The 14,605-nt window shown below is 40.5% G+C and overlaps 1 protein-coding gene and 1 pseudogene across 2 annotated transcripts in view; both read left to right on the top strand.

The window, feature by feature from the left end:
• The window catches only part of SGCZ (sarcoglycan zeta), a 982,319-nt gene that overhangs the window by 175,795 nt on the left and 791,919 nt on the right, over window positions 1–14,605 (top strand). The window lies entirely within an intron of this gene.
• Window positions 5,197–6,434, top strand: LOC142656394 (uncharacterized; annotated as a pseudogene).

The following is a 14,605-nucleotide window of genomic DNA, read 5'->3' as shown; positions in this document are numbered from 1 at the left end:
ATGTTTTAACCCCCACAGGAATTACACTATATCAGTATTCAATATTTATAGGTATATGTATATATGCAAATTACCCACGGTTTGGGGAATATTCCACTCACTAATCCAAATTATCGCAGTATTCTGCTTCAAACGGGATTAGAATGGGGGACCGAAACACAAAAAATGCCTAGTTACGGCGTTTATGCTATACAACTATAGAAAGATGTTTAATTAGGTCTTATTTACCCTAGTAACATATATTGCATGTCACTAACCATTAACCGACTCAGGTACATCTCTGGAGAAAAAGTAGTTTAATTACAAAATAATTTATATAATAATTTATACACAGGGAAACCTTCTATATTCACACATTCTCTTTATATTTTGAGGGGATCCATATCAGGCTAGTCTTTCAATCTTGAGGATCAAACAGTTTCAATCCGTAATAAAAAGTTAGAATTAGAATAAATGACATTCTTTAACAATATTTCGCAAAATCATATAATTATTTAAGAAATATGCACTTGATGTTATACCAACCCCAACACTGGCATGTAGAGGAAACCCCAGAACCAGGTAAACCATCCCCTAACCAATCCCCTTCAACTTGAAATCAACATTTAAACCATATGGCCATAGTGTATTTAATTTAAAGATCCATTGTAACTCTCGTCTCCTTAATTGACCTACCCTGTCCCGTCCCCCCCTCGTCTGGTTTTCACTATATGGTCGATTATCCTAAAGCACAAATCTTTTTCTGTATGGCCAGCCTCAGAAAAATGTTTGGACACTGGCAAATCCAATCGTTTATTCCTGATTGTAAATCTGTGGTTGTTCATCCGCGTTTTAAACTCCAGTGTCGTCTCCCCTATATAGAACAAATTACAGGGGCACTGCAACAAATAAATTACATCATCCGACATACAAGTAAGATAATGTTTAATACTAAATTCTTCCCCAGTGAAGGGATGTGTAAACACTACTCCCTTCAACGTATATGTACAATTTATGCAGTTAAGGCATGGGAAGCACCAAAGTTTTTTTGTTCCCAAGAACATCTGTCTGGTCTCCCTAATGCCACCTACATCAGCTTTAACCAATCTAGCCTTAAGATTATACGATCGTTTATACAACATTAAAGGTGGTAGATCAAACTCTGGAACATACTTCAAATTGCTCTTCAGAATTGGCCAATGTTTTCGAATTATCGCAGCTACACTATTGCTCGATTCTGCATATGTAGATATAAAAGGTATCCTTTTACACATGCCCATTTTGTCATTCACTCTCCCAGAAGAGGACTCTCTGTCTATCTACATCACTCTATCAGTATGGTGTTTCACCAGTTTTTTTGGGTAACCCCTAGAAATAAATTTATCTCCCATCTCTTCCAATCTATTAGCAGTTTTTTCCTCACCCTCCGCTATTAGTCTCACCCTCAATAACTGGCTATATGGAAGTACTCTCACCAGTCATCTTGGGTGATTGTTCTCAAACTTCAGCAGATTATTCCGATCTGTTGGTTTAATGTAGATATCTGTTGTCAATCCTGTGTCACATTTTGTTATAGTAGTATCTAGAAAAACTGTATGCATGTTGTTGACTGTACCAATGTAAACTTGATATCCATATCTATACCATTCATGTATTTATGGAACATGTTTAATTCTGCCTCAGTACCCAGCCAAATGAAAAAAAATATCGTCTATGTATTGCCACCACCTCAGAACATGTTCGAAGTGGTGGGATACATAGACCGACTCTCTCTCCAATGTTGCCATATAAATGTTGGTGCCATGTTGGCACCCATTGCCGTCCCCCTCAGCTGTACGTAAAATTGGTCCCTGAATAAAATATTATTTTGCCTCCGGACAACCTCCAATAGTAAAATGAGAAAATCAATACACTCAGATGTATATTCACCCGTGGAGAGGATTCTATGTATTGCTGACAAGCCTCTGCTGTGGTCAATCGATGTGTATAGGCTAACAACATCGAACGAACACAACAGGGCCATCGTAGGAATCTGTATACCTTTGATCTTAATTAAAAAATCTGCGGTATCTCGTATATAGGAGGACACCTCCCTCGCATATTTGCAAAGTATTTTATCTAGGAAAATTGAAATATTACCAAAAATGGACCCAATGCTGGACACTATTGGTCTCCCCGGTGGATTGATGAGGGACTTATGGATTTTAGGGAGTATGTATATGATAGGTGTTATAGGATTTTTAACAAACAGGAATTTTCTCAAATTCTCATCAATAATATAATTTGTGGCTGCGCTATCAAATAATCTATCAATATGTTTCCCTATATTGAACTTAGGGTCATTAGTTAGCATACCATACACTTGTTGGTCTTGAAGTTGTCTCCTAATTTCCTCTATATATTTATCCGTATCCATCACTACAACTGCTCCCCCCTTATCCGCCGATTTAATGGTAATATTTTTATTCTCTCTTAATTGTTTAAGTGCCTCCATCTCTACTGTGGTCATATTTGGATGTTTAAACTTAGATGTCCTCGAGTTCACTCTCAAGCTGTCCACGTCTAATTTAATGGCTGTCATGAAGGTTTCAATAGCTACCACATTGCTGAAGGGGACAAAATCACTCTTCAAGGAGAGATCAAAATCAGCAAGTCTAAGTTCCCTAGATAACTCAACTCTGGGCTCATGGTTCTGTTCAGCAAACCAGGTTTTTAATTTAATGGTACGAACAATTTTTTGTAAATCCAATTCTAAATTAATCCAATCCGTTTTACTCGTTGGACAAAAAGACAACCCCTTATCCAGTACAGATAATTGTGCTTCTGTAAGTGAAACTGAGGAGATATTTACCACGAGTGTTTTGGGTGAGAGTCCATCTTGCGAAGAGCTTGGGTTTGTGTCGTTATCTGCTTGGGTGTCCTGGGATATCTGGCGTTTGCGTTGTTTGCAGTGTCTCCTGCCTCCACGTCTGGTTCTTTGTTGGTGGTATACAGCTGGGATTGTCTCCTCCCCTCCGATGTTCCACCTAAAAAATCACGATCACGATCACCATTGCTTGTAGAGTAGCTGATACGCCTCGTATCTTGTCCCCCATCTGGTCTTCTACGTCTGTTTTGGGAGTGATCATTTCCAACATAGCGGAGGTAATTCCTCTGTTCCTGAGCGATAATGTCGTTGTCTATGAAGTATACCTTCATTTCTAGGAACACTTTTCGTTCATGGTTTGCAGTACTCCACTATTCTACAAGAAAAATAAATTTGAGGTATTAGGGTATGGGAAAAATTGTTCATATCATAAGAAATATTAGTTTGGGAATATCTCTCCCCAGAAGAGTGTTCGGAACGCAAGAAACAATCTTTGGCTGACCTCAAATGAGCATCCACCTTTTCTCATTTTTTCAGATCCAATGTTCAGTGATGATAAATTTCACTATCGCAGTCATTTTTACATTTTAATTTTTCCTCCCTATCTTTCAAACGCCATAACTTTTTTTATTTTTCTTTCGACATAGTCGTATGAAAGCTTGTGTTGTGAGGGACAAGTTGCAGTTTGTAACAGCACTATTTATCTCTATTATTTTTTTGGAAAGTTTTTTTATTTGAAGCCCGATTTTTTTTTATTGGTTTAAAGTCAGGGAATAGCTATTTTTGACTGGACATTGAACAAAGTTTGCATCCTTTTGCGATTTTTGATTGGATTAAAAATCACTTTTACAGAAATTTACGTTTCACTGCCATTCACTTTTCAATTTGCATCGAAGTACACACTTGCCTGATCGTGATTTTGATTGGTTGAAAAGCAAACCAATAGCGTTTTTTGATTGGTTGAAAAACAAACCAACACGATTTTTGATTGGTTGTACAACAAACCAGTAGCAATTTTTGATTGGACTGGACATTTCACAAAGTTTTCCTCCTTTTGCAGATTTTGATTGGTTTAAAAGTCACTTTAATTGGTTGAAAAACAAACCAATAGCGATTTGTGATTGCATTGGACATCGAACAATGTTTCCTTCTTTTGCCACTTTTAAATGGTTTAAAAGTCACTTTTATACTGAAATTAACTTTTCACTGACCATGGCTCCCAAAAGAGAAACTCCTGAACAAAGAGAAGGTCAACCATTGGCTCAAAGGATACATCGAGCAGCAGAAACGCCAGAAATGACCAATGCTCGGCTTGAAGATCAAAGATTGCGACAGGCGACCACAACAGCTGAAGAAGCACCTGAAGAGACTGAAGATCGAGTTGAATTGCAAAGATTGCGACAAGCAACCCCAAGAGCTGAAGAAACACCTCAAGCGACTGTTCGTCGGGTTCGAGCACAAGGCGCAATAAATATTGTTTCTCGACGAACATCTTGGGATTGCATGAACAAAGCTGCTATGCAATACGACCCAACAATTGAATATGATTTGCACGACTTGGTCAATATTGGAAACATGGACACGACCTGTGAACATTGTGAAGCCCAGAAGTGGAAGTCAGAGCCACCTGGCATGTGCTGCTCTGCTGGCAAGGTTCAACTACCCCCACTTACTGCACCACCAGAACCACTCAATTCACTGATGCCTGCGAACACTCCCCAAACCAAGCACTTTCTGGGAAATTTGAGGTGATACAACTCTTGCTTTCAGATGACCTTGTTTGGTGTGAACGAAATTCGAGAGAGAGGCTTCATGCCCACTTTCAAAATTCAGGGACAAGTTTGCCATCGACTTGGATCGCTCCTGCCATTGCCCAATGAACCACCAAAGTTTCTGCAGATTTATTTAATGGGCGATGAAAAGCTTCAAGTTCAGCAATGACACAGCAATGTCCCTGGAACTCGGGCCGAGATTTTGCTGGAACTGCAGCAGATGCTTCACGAACATCACTGTTATGTCGAGATATTCAAGAGCTCTTTGGAATCATGACTTCGGATAACTACAAAGTGGTCATCAAGGCTGACCGAAGGCCAACAGGAGAGCATGAGCGGTGATATAATGCACCAACTGTCAATGAAGTTGCTGTCATCATCGTTGGGGAATTTGAAAATCGGGATATTGTGCTGCAGAAGCGTGATAATCAACTGCAGAGAGTTTCTGAAACCCATCAATCATATGACGCACATCAGTACCCACTGATCTTTTGGCAAGGTGAAGACGGATACGATATTCAAATCTTCCAAACAACTCCAAGTACCGGAAATGTTACCGCCAGGAAAAAAGTTTTGTGCATGGCCTTCTACGCCTATCGAATTATGATGCAGGCGAGCCATTCAAATCACCTGTTGATGTGCCAAAATCTTTTCCATCAGTTTTTGGTTGATATGTATGCCAAAATTGAAACGGAGCGACTTCGCTTCATCCGTTTCAATCAGAAGGCACTTCGCGCTGAAAGCTATATCCACCTTCGAGATGCTATTGTCAACAATGGAAACACGAGTTATGTTGGTCAGATGGTTATCTTGCCTTCCAGCTTCACAGGGAGCCCTCGACATATGCTCCATGACATATTTGCGAAAATACGGAAGGCCTGACCTTTTTGTTACATTTACGTGTAACCCAACATGGAAAGAAATTCGCCAAGAGCTCTTGCCAGTACAATCGGCGACTGATAGACACTATCTGGTAGCCCGAGTCTTTCGACAAAAGGTTATCAAGTTCATGAATGTCCTCACGAAGGGCAAGGTATTTGGAGAAACTCAATGCTTCATGTGCATAAGGCAAAAACGAGGTTTGCCTCACACACATATACTGATCTGGCTGAAGGAGAAGATCCGACCAAATCAGATTGATTCTGTCATTAGTGCAGAGATCCCAAATGCACAAAAAGATCAAAAGCTATTCAACATCATCATGAAGAACATGGTCCATGGACCATGTTGAAGACTGAATCCAAGCTCCCCATGCATGAAAGAAGGCTTCTGTACAAAGATTCCCAAGACAGCTGATCCATGAAACTCAGTCTGGAGAGGATTGTTATCCACTTTATCACAGAAGAAAAGTGGAAGAAGGCGGGTTCACTGCATTGATGAAGATAAAAATTGGCAATAGTTACCAGGACATCCGAGGTTGACAACAGATGGATTGTACTCTACTCGCCATTTCTTTCCAAAACCTTTCAATCTCTCGTCAATGTTGAATATTGCAACTCAGTTAAGGCGATCAAGTACATCTGCAAATATGTCAACAAAGGATTGGAAAGACAAGGAAAAACAACTGATGAAATCAATCGCCAAGAAAGAACAATTGATGAAATCGATTGCTTCCAAACTGGACGTTACATCAGTAGCAACAGGGCTATATGGCGAATGTTGGACTTCCAATTCACGACCGCTATCCGACAGTAGTTTATCTCAACGTCCACTTGGAAAATGGACAGAGCGTACACTTCACCGAGGAAACTGTTGCACAACAAGTTTTGAAGCCCAAAGACACCACGCTGACCGCATTCTTCAAGCTTTGCCAATAAGATGACTTTGCAACGACACTCCTATACTGCGATGTTCCAAAGTATTATATGTGGAATAAATCTACAAGAGTTTTCAAGCAAAGAGTCCAAGGAACACCAGTTGAAGGTCATGTTGGAATCAAGTCAAGTGATGCTCTTGGCAGAGTCTACACAATGCACCCAAACAACCACGAGTGCTTCTTCCTCCGGTTGCTTCTTCACACAGTAGCAGTTTGTTAGCCTCAAGACTGTTGGTGACCATGTTTGTACAACCTATCGGCAAGAATGTCAAGAAACGGGACTACTTGAGAGTGATTCTCATTGGGACAAGTCTTTAGAGGAAGCAGCAACCTGCCAATTACCCGCAAGCTTACGAAACCTATTTGCTGTCATACTCACGACGTGTGGACCATCCAAACCACTTGAACTGTGGGAAAAGTACAAAGAGCACCTCTCAGAGGATGTTCATCTGCAAGCATGACGGCAAAACCCAGGACTCCAATTGGACAACTGTACTCCGCAAATGTTCAACATGTCATTGATCCTACTTGAAGAAAAGACCCTCATGATGGTTGGAAAGAGACTTGAGTTACTGGGACTTCCTGCGACGGAAAGGAACAACGACGAAAGACTTGGACGCTCTGGAGACTTATCTCGTAACGAATGAACCTCTTTTGGTTGCTGACCAAATGACGGCGCACAATCAGATCTTGGACATGGTTGTGAAAAACACTGGTTGTATTGTCTTCTTGGATGCTTCTGGCGGGACAAGAAAGACGTTTGTCATAAACCTGTTGTTGGCAAAAATCCGACAACAATCCAAGATTGCTCTGGCTGTTGCTTCCTCAGGCATTGCGGCAACATTGCTTGATGGTGGCAGAACTGCTCATTCAGCGTTCAAATTACCGCTCAACTTGACTCGAGATGCATCTCCTGTTTGTAACATAAGCAAAGGTACTGGTGTGGCAAATGTCCTGCAAGAATGTTTGATGATTGTCTGGGATGAATGCACGATGGCACATAAGTTGGCGCTTGAAGCTCTGGATCAAACTCTGCAGGACTTGCGTGGAAACAATACAGTCATGCGAGGTGTCATCTTGGTGTTGGCCGGTGATTTCCGTCAGACGTTGCCTATTGTTCCAAATGGAACACCAGCAGACTAATTGATAGCTTGCTTGAAGCAGTCGGTGTTGTGGAGGCATGTGAAGAAGATGAGTCTGACTACCAATATGCGAGTTCATCTGCATGGAGATGCCACAGCTGGTGAGTTTGCCAGCAGATTACTCAATCTGGGGAATGGAGATGTTCACGTTGACAATGGGACGGATCTGATCAGCTTTCATAATGATTTAGCAAATTTTCCCAAGTCGGTGGAAGAGCTTACAAAATGTGTATTTCCCAACATTGCCTTCAACTACAGAGATCATGAATGGTTATGTCAACGGGCAATACTGGCTCCAAAGAATGATTCTGTCAACGCCATCAATCAGAAAATTCAAATGACTCTGACAGGTCAAGAAAAGCTGTACAAGTTCACCGACACAGTTATTGACCCCGATCAGGCGGTGTACTATCCAACAGAATTTCTCAACTCTCTCGAGCCGCCTGGCTTACCTACCCATCGATTGATGTTGAAGATTGGCTCACCTATCATGCTGTTGAGAAACATTGACGCTCTGAAACTTTGCAACAAGACGAGGCTGTGTGTCAAGAAGTTGATGGTGTCACGAAGCGGGGTGTGGATCCACTGAGCCGTACCACGTTGCGGGAGGGCAGCTGGCCAAACAGGTAAGTACAGAGTTCAATAGTTCAGCTAAGATACCTGAGGCAACGTAGACAGTAGCGAGGCAGGCACATCCTGAACCAGGTGGCGGGAAGACGTCAGGTGAGGCGTAGCAAATCAAGCGTAGACTGTAGCACAGCACGGCAACAGCACAGCACGGCACTAGAACTGGGTAACACGGAAACAGGATACGGGATACAGGAACAATGTACACTGGGAAACTGGAAGATACTGGGGGACCATTAGCACGACAAACTATGGGTAACAAACAACGCTCTGGCAAAAAGCAAGAGGGCAGAGCCCTTTTCATAGCCCAGGGCATCCTGGGCTAGATTGCAGACATCCTGCAAAATGCTCACACTGGCCCTTTAAGACTGTGCGCGCGCCCCCGCCGGAGATAGTCTCGATGTCCGGAAGTGAATTCCGGCGCCTCACAGGAGGACGACGCTGCATGCATGTAAGATGTCCATGTCACGACCGTCGAGGTTTAAGTCAGGACGAAGGATCGTGGCCATAGACGTTACAGATGGATCACGTCATTGAGGCCACCATACTAACAGGATGTGCCAAGGGGGAAGTTGTCTTTATTCCTCGCATTCCCCTAAGTCCATATGATGTTCCTTTCGAGTTCAAGTGGCAACAGTTCCCAGTACGCCTAGCCTTCGCAATGACAATTAACAAGGCTCAAGGTCAATCCCTGAAAGTGGCAGGAATACACCTTCAAAGTCCCTGTTTTTCCCATGGGCAACTATAAGTTGTTTGCTCGGCACTGGAAAGAATCTCTACATCTTGGCACTGGATCAAAAGACAAAAAACATTGTTTGCAAGAAAGCGTTGGAATAGAAACATGCAGTCCTAAATCAACACTATATAAATCTGTAATGAATATATTGCTTAATTTCATTTCTTTTATGCTTCCAATAACATTATTTACACTCTCTAGCAATTAAATTCATATAGAGAGGTAGCAATTAAATTCATACTGAGAGGTTTTTAAATAGTGAGCTTTTACTCTATCTATACCGTAAGTCAACCTCCCGAGCAGCGCCGGGTATAAAAGCTAGTATATATGTATAATATATATATATATATATATATCAGGTAGGATTAGTAATGGGGCCTGTCACCCTCTTCCCCACTCCAGTACGGGCATTGCCCAGTAACTTTTTGATTGGTCCACATTTGGTCAGCAGTTGTTTCTCGCTGGGCAGAGCCTCTGTAAGCACTCGTCGTTGCTGTTCCATCACTTGGTGTTGTTTCATTTTGGCCTGCGCCAGTTGCTTAAATAGTTCTACCATGGCGCTTTCCTAGCCTTTTAGTACAGCCGCCAACTTTACACGCAACTTTTAGTCCTCAAAGTATACCAGTTGTCATGTCGTTACTCCTAGCATCCGTTGCCCACATTCGAAACACCAATAGTTGGGATCTGTGCGAATGTAGGGTTGCGGTTGGCAATGAAAATACAGAAACTGTGCAAGTGTAAAGTTTAAGCTTGGCTTTATTGAAGTCAAAAAACAAACAAGTGTGTGCAAGATGTGCAGCATTAAAACAAAACAAATTCCTTGCCCTTGTGGCTTCATACTAAACAGCAGGTTTCCTTACCTAATATAAATCATGAGTACGGTGTTCCTTAGATCAGGCTTTCCACACTATCCTTGTGTGGTTTCCCAAGCACTGCCCCTCTTTGCACTTACTGCAGAGCTTTTATGGATCAGTATTGAGCCCAATAGCTTCGGCCCATTGGCTTTTCAGCCAAGCACATACACCAAATTTCTGAACCTGCAGTTCCCCTCCTAGTGAGCAGCGACAATTTGCTTGGTTCTATGGATGTTTTTTTTTTATAGATCGCAGCGAGGTAGCTGTTTTGATAAACACGAAACCTTGACCCAGAATCTGGTCAGCTACAAATGATTTAGCAGTGGGTCCCCAACCAGCACTGGGCCTGTTACTGAACCATAAAAGATTTACAGTTAGAGATGAGAGGGTCAGAGCCCGGGAATCCACACATGAATAGTTAGTGCCCAAAGCTGTTTGTTTTGTTTATATGCTGCAATTCTTGTATGCTGAATAAGCACTTATTTATTTTTAGACTGAAATAAAGCCAAGCATGGACTTAAACAGTTTCTGCTTGTATTTATATTGCCAACCGCAGCAGTGCTTGAAAAAGGTCCTGTGAGGGACTGAAACATAGCATTACTTTTGATGAATAAACCACCTTTTCTACTTTAACACCGCAATTTTGGAGTGCTGCAATTTATTCCTTTGCCTACACTTATGGACCCTGGATCACGGTCAATTTCGCATTGCACCCTTTAACTTTGAGCCGCTATACTTTACCGTATATATATATATATATATATATATATATATATATATATATATATAAAAACAATGAAATGATCGCAGCACTCAAAAGGTAGTTTAAAAAAAGAATGTGGTTTATTGACCCATGTCAAATGCTACGTTTCAGTCCTCTCAACAGGACCTTGCTCAAGGACTTTGAGGACTGAAATGTAGCATTTGACATGGGTCAATAAACCACATTCTTTTTTCAAACTACCTTTTGAGTGCTGCGATCATTTAGTTGTTTGTATATCTAAAGGACCACGTGGATTATGGACAAGTTCGCATAGCACCTTATGCTTTATCCTTTGTGCTGCTTTTTTCTACCTACTAATATATATATATAGCAATTTTTGTAATAGGTAAAATTGTGCAGTCACCAATATTTCCACCTAATTTAACTAACGTAAAGGGTGTGTCTGATTAAGAAACCCTATTATACAATACACTATTAAGAAATGTTGAGTTCTGGAGGACATCCGTGTATGTGATTTCCATGTCCAGCCTTATGATTTCAATAGGCACTTTATAATGCTTAATTTACCCTGTCCCTGTGGTCACACCGCAGGGAATTGAACACTTGCTGCCTAGCTCCCCCACAGATTGCAGCGAATCACTATTTACCAATAGTAGTACTCCTCGTATTAAGCTAACAAAGAGGAACAACACCTTTAAGAATCCCCGCTAGATCTTTGCAGCCAGTATAATAACAACTATTTTTAATCCAAATCATCTGTACTTCAGTAAGCTGTGAGGAACGTCAATGAGCATCATTGTTTGGTAATGGAATGAATCCATATTTTTTAAATACTTAATATATTAAAAACAAATACTAAGAAAAAAGGAAAAAAATAAAAATAACTGACAACCGAGGAATGACCATTTGCATATGGAATAGCCTTGTGTAATATTGATCTACATGGAAATAATTATGTTGCTCCACCAAGTGAAGCAAACGACTATTGTTTCATACAATATGCATACAGAGGGTTGATAAATAGCATAGATAAGTTTGAATAACTCCGAAATTGAGCAGCTATTCAAAGCAAATATTAACTCAATAAATTGAGGGCAACGTCGCATAGTAATCAAGCATATAACAGTTTGGAAAATGCAAATAATTTTATCTTAAAACAAACATGCAACAACTCATTTCTATGAAGTTATTTAGCAAGTCAGATGAACTGTTCATGAAATGGTAAGTTACTTAGAATTACATTAGCAATTTTCTTCAAAGTCAGAATGTATTATGGCATATAGTACACTATCACATTTATTACGTTTCCTTGTCATTGTGATTTATGTGTAGCTTTTAGTCTAGAAAAGGTCTTTCTGTGCTGGCTATCACCCAGTTTTCAAAGCCACCATCAGGCATGTCAAGAGACATAGGCCAGCGTTTAGAGGCCCTCCTTGGGTGTTGTCCCATTGCCACATGACTATTATGCCATGATCTTGTAACCAGAGTGCTATTTTTACCAGTCCTCCATCATTCTTATAGTAGTAAAGTTCATGGTACCAAAGGAACATGTAAGAAGATACAGCAGGCTTACAAAGACACTCCCAGCAAAAAGTAGGCAGAGAGGGTCCCCAAGAGGCATAATTCCAGAATTACTGCGAGTGTAGCATACACATCAAAAGAGAGAAGACAGAGAGGGAAGAAGGCTTTTAATACAAGAGATGAGCTGTTTACCACTGGTGACAAACCCAAAATGAAAAAAGACCCAGAAAAAGTACCAGTGTCCTCTTGATTAAAACAAAATAATAATCTAGCAACATTAAACAGCATTTCTGATAGTGTGAAAGTAGGTCAAACAGCAAAATAAATCTTCCTCCATGTGGCAGTGTGCTTGTCTGCATCCTGCTGGGAGCTGGCAATTGAGCTTGTCCTTGTATCAGTAAGGAATTGCCGACCAATGTGCTCCAACTAATAACTGAGGGAGGGGACTGAAAAACATTTTTCCATGGGCAAATGAAGCTTCTTGAATGATTTGACTTGGTGGGGGGTAATGGGGCATGGGGTACTAGATGAAGCAATCTGTATCTGTTTTAATATCACTTATAGAGGAAATGAATCTTATTAAAACTTCACAGCTTGTTATATAGTTGTTGCAATAAATAATTTGCATGTACAATATAAAGATCATATACAGAAAGTTGTTTGTATAGTCAGATATACAGATTTCCCTGATAACATAAATTAGGCAGATTTTCATTTCACAGATAATGAATTTTTACTTTATCAGATGTGTCTGCACTTCTTTTAATTAGCAATCTAACTTTTTGCCATATCAAAATCAAATCTAACAATTTTAAATGAATTTATAATTGAATTTATTTACATGTATAATTAAAAGATGAAGCCTAATCTGACTTAGATCAATGGAAAGTACATTTGTGTGTTTTTTGTTATTGTTGCCATAGAGATAGTAAAAGAAACATGAAATATAGACTATATATATATATATATATATATATATATAGAAAACGGCATAGGACGTAGTAATGGCACCAGGACTTCAAGGTAGATGAAAAACAGGGTGTATTTATTCACCTCAAATACAGCAATGTTTCGGTTCAACAGGAACCTTTCTCAAGCTATCACAAACTAACAATGGTGTCAAGTATAAGTAGGGGGAGCATACATCAGCTAACAATCAAGCTATTAAATGTACAGTTCCCATTATATATATGAATAAAAACATTTTTAACAAAATTTCAAACATTGGTACAATGGTGCAAATCTTTATCTTTGAAAAGCCAGTGATAGGCAATATAATATATATATATATATATATATGGATCATGTACAAACATCTTAAATGGTGACACTAAAGATAATTAGAATGATTAGGAAAGAGGCAGGGGCCAATTGTATCCAAGTGGAAATCAATAAACTTACAGTTGGCGATCTATCTGTAATGTCCACATAACCAGCGTGTAGAATCCGCGCGCATCAACTATGCATGCTCCAAGATGGCGTCCAAACCGGATATTCAATCCGGTGGAACGCATCAAACAGAGCAGTCGTTACTGCGCATGCATGGAAACGGAACTTGCGTTCCAGTCCCAATACGCAGGCGCCAGCATCGACACAGATCAGAGATAAGTATGAAGATATTAAAAGTATATAATCTTTGCAACTGAACATCGTCCAGAGGGTTGAATGAGCACTGCAATGCATCATCCACTAAAATTGATGGAATATGCAGTACAGTGCACATAGCAAGAAACGGACCATATGTGATGATCACAATAAACTGCAGAAGCCACATAATTTAACCCGTTAGTGAGCGGCCCATCGTGTTTCTACGTCGGTCACTAACGGGCCTTATTCCGATGCCATAGACTTTTTACGTCGCGGCATCGGAATAAGTAAACAGAGCAGGGAGTTGTCAAATCTCCCTGCTCTCAGCTGCCAGAGGCAGCTCAGGGCTGGGAGCGTCCCTGCTCTGCCGGGTGAGATCGATATTAGTATAGATCTCACCCGTTTAACCCCTCACCCGTTTAACCCCTCAGATGCGGTGCACAATAGCGTGCACCGCATCTGAGTGGTTTTGGAGAGAGGGAGGGAGCTCCCTCTCTCTCCCACCGACACCCGGCGATACGATCGCCGAGTGTCTGTGTCTCCAATGGCAGCCGGGGGTCTAATAAAGGCCCCCAGGTCTGCCTGGAGTGAATGCCTGCTAGATCATGCCGCAGGCATGACCTAGCAGATGCCTGTCCGTGTTAAACGGACAGGCAGTAATACACTGCAATACAAAAGTATTGCAGTGTATTATAAATGCGATCGCAGAATCGCATATTATAGTCCCCTAGTGGGACTAGTAAAAAAGTGAAAAAAAAGTTTAATAAAGTTAATTTAAAAAAAAATGTGAAAAAAAATGAAAAACCCAGCTTTTCCCCTTACAAAATGCTTTACTATTAAACAAACAAAATAAAGTTAAAAAGTTACACATATTTTGTATTGCCGCGTCCGTAACGACCCCGACTATAAATCTATTACATTATTTAACCCGCACGGTGAATGCTGTAAAAAATGTAATAAAAAACTATGGAAAATTGCTGT

Source organism: Rhinoderma darwinii, chromosome 1 (assembly GCF_050947455.1).
Source record: "Rhinoderma darwinii isolate aRhiDar2 chromosome 1, aRhiDar2.hap1, whole genome shotgun sequence".
Lineage (NCBI taxonomy): Eukaryota > Metazoa > Chordata > Amphibia > Anura > Rhinodermatidae > Rhinoderma > Rhinoderma darwinii.
This window is presented reverse-complemented; position numbering and strand designations above follow the sequence as displayed.